The 3,121-nt window shown below is 46.7% G+C and overlaps 1 protein-coding gene across 2 annotated transcripts in view; it reads right to left on the reverse strand.

Annotated features, from left to right (window-relative positions):
- The window catches only part of Hapln2 (hyaluronan and proteoglycan link protein 2), a 7,150-nt gene extending 4,832 nt beyond the window's left edge, over positions 1-2,318 (reverse strand). The window contains exons 1-2 of one of the 2 annotated variants that reach the window (XM_021158692.2): positions 2,192-2,318; positions 1,676-1,731 (exon numbers count right to left, since the gene is read on the reverse strand). The gene's annotated coding sequence lies outside the window, so the exon portion shown is untranslated. Of the gene's footprint in view, positions 1-1,675; positions 1,732-2,000; positions 2,051-2,191 lie in introns of those variants that run through there. The other variant, XM_029474900.1, reaches the window with a different exon arrangement.
- Between the last annotated feature and the right edge of the window lie 803 nt (positions 2,319-3,121).

Genomic DNA, 3,121 nt, shown 5'->3' on the forward strand with positions numbered 1-3,121 from the left:
AAAAAAAAAAAAAAAAAACTGGTGGACTGATGACCCCTTGTTTTAATTTTTTTTTTTTTATAGACTGGGCTCTTCCATATGCTAAGTGCACAACCTTAAAGGAGTAGCTTAACCTTAGCTTCAGTGTCTTGGCTAGTAAAGTAATAATTGTAGCATCCTGCAAGTTCAGCAAAAATTAGCTGAATGCATCATATGTTTGTAAAACACTTAAAACAGTGCCTGAGGTGTAACACTTGCTATAGAGCACAGAGTCAGGCCAACCTGTGCTTTGCTGTGAAGTAACAGGAAGCAATTAAAGGAAGAAAACAGAAGTAAAGAAAGGCCTTGAAGAGTATCTACTGCCCTGGGCATTAGATAGACCAATTTGTATCTAAAGAAACAGGTTAGTTACATTAAGAACTTTCCTGCCAGCCTGGCGTGGTGGCGCATGCCTTTAATCCCAGCACTCGGGAGGCAGAGGCAGGCGGATTTCTGAGTTTGAGGCCAGCCTGGTCTACAAAGTGAAAAGTTTATAAAAAGTTTATAAAAAGTTTATAAAAAGATCATGCATGATGCTGCACAGCTGGGGTTGCTGCTAGAGAGGTAGAAATCACAGGAAGATGGCTACACAGAGAAACCCTGTCTCAAAAAAAAGAACTTTCCTGCCAGCTGGTGCTAGCCCATGCCTTTATCCCCAGTACTTGGGAAACAGAGCCAGGCAGGCAGCCTTGTCTACAGAGAGAATCCCTGTGCTACACAGACAATCTCAAAAAACCAACCAAACACAAACAAGACAAGACAAAAACCAAACAAATAAAATCCACCCCACTAAAAACAAAACAAAACACCCTCCCCTTTCCAATAGGGGTCGAAAACACCAATGTTTGGTTCCCAGCACCCAAGTCAGTCACAGTTCCAGAGAATCTGGCACCCTCTTTGGCACCCTCTTCAGGAATCTGAGGGCACCTACTTTCACAGCCACAAACCCACACCAACACACACACACAACTTTAAAAAACTCCCAATAATAAAAATAAAAATGCCAAGTAGTATATGTCTTTAATCCCAGAATTCAAGAGGCAAAGGCAGGTGAATCTCTGTGAGTCTGCGGCCAGCCTGGTTTATATAGAGAGTTCTAGGACAGCCAGGCCTACACAGAGAACCCCTTTCTCAGTTGAAAACAAAGCCTGTGGGACAGGAGTCCACGTGGGACAGGAGTCCACGTGGGACAACCTGGTAACTAAGAGTGATCTTTCTGTTTAGGTGCTGACGAGATAGCTCAGGGTATAAAGATGGCTCCCCCCAAGACGATGACCTGAGTTCATTTCCTAGGTCTCAGATGCTCAGGAGGGAGCCGACTCCCACACCTTGTCCTCTGACTCCATTCACACAAGCATGGCACAAGCACACCACACATAAACACAAAATAAATAAAAATGCAATTAAAAAATGGACTGAGCTACCACGGACATGTTTAAAGTCCAATCTGACTTAGGCACTTTGCTGTATACAGTTCTGACTCCTCTGGCTATCCAGGGAGGCATTGATAAACACCCAGGTACAGTCACAGAGCTATGGAAGGAGGTTCAGCTGGGGTTTGAATCAGATTGGGCTAGCTTGATCTAAGGTTCTGTATTTCAAGAGAAGCACACATATAACATTTCCATACATAGAAAGCCAGCAGCCCATTGCCTACCTGCAAGATGATCTCTCCTCAGAGGCAAAGCGAGCTGTGCTCAGCAGCTTCCTGTCCTGCGGAAGGAAAAAGTTGCAGTGGGGGTGCATTAGGGATCCTGGGGGTTCAAAGCACCCTAAAGTCTCAGGACTGTGGCTCCTCTGACACTGTTCTAGAGAGACTCGTTTCCTGTGTTCAAAGAAGCCAAGGCACAGAGGCCTATGTTCACGCAGCACACTAAGCCAGTCGTGATTGCATCTGTGCCACTTGATGTCCTGGGATCAGGGCAAGACTCCGGTTGGGATGGTGGGGGCGGGGGGCAGAGTAAAGCAATCCCGGCAATTACCTAAAAGAGTGTGGAGAGCGGGCCTTGCTACTTCTGTCCTTAGACCAGGGGTGGGACAGACCAACTGTAAGTACAAGGGTGCTGGGCCAGGAGGGGCGGGGACGAACCCTAAGTGTGAATCCAGCTCTGTATTTTCATATGGATCCCATCCAAACAACAGAATTGCCCTCCCCCACCACCAAAGCCCTCACCTGTGCCCTCTGTGCCAGGCTATATATGGCCTTTCGGAAGAGGCTGTCAAGATGGGAGTCAGATTTTCAGGATGTCCGGCTGCTTCAGGACCCTGACCCTTTCTGTCTGTCTGTCCTTTTCTTTTCTGTCCACACCCTATTAGAAACACAATTTCCCATTGTCCCTGTCTTCTCTCCTATTGTTTGGTAACAGGGGCCCTTTATTCGTCCCTTGGGCAATGGCATGGAAATGTCAACAGCTGGGGATGTGGGATGCAGGACAGGCTGGCACAAACCACCGGAAAAAGGCCTGGGTGGGTGATTGGCTCAGAGCAGAAACTGACATCCAGGAAGAGGATAGGAGAAGGCTGGAATGGGGCACACTCAGTACTCCAAACTCCAGGTTTATAAAAAGATCATGCATGATGCTGCACAGCTGGGGTTGCTGCTAGAGAGGTAGAAATCACAGGAAGATGCTTCTGTCCCTAGGAAGGGACTCCTAGCAAGGAGGGACTACGGAAATTCTCTAGCTATTTTTATTTTATTATTTTAGATGTATGAGTGTGGCTTTTAATTTATAGTGGTGCATGTCTGTGCGCCATGTCTGTAGTGCCTAGAACGGCCAGAAGAGGGCACCAGATACCATGGAACAGAAGTTACAGACCCTGAAAGCTGTAACTTGGGTGCTGAGAATGAAACCTGGGTCCTTTGAAAGAGCAAGTGCTCTTAACACCTGAGCACCATGGGAATCTCTCTAAAATAGTCATCTGATTTCGCAGTTCCTCCTTCCTCTGCACCCATGGATGGACTTTGTTTAAATTTTCAAGATGCTTGGTGGGTAAAAACCACATCCTGGCAGCTGAATTCAATCACCAGACTTATAGTGGAAGGAGAATATGGACTCCCAAAAGTCGTCCTCTGACCTCCACACTGAAACCCAACCTACAGTCC

The sequence above is a fragment of the Mus caroli genome, chromosome 3 (genome assembly GCF_900094665.2).
Source record: "Mus caroli chromosome 3, CAROLI_EIJ_v1.1, whole genome shotgun sequence".
NCBI lineage: Eukaryota > Metazoa > Chordata > Mammalia > Rodentia > Muridae > Mus > Mus caroli.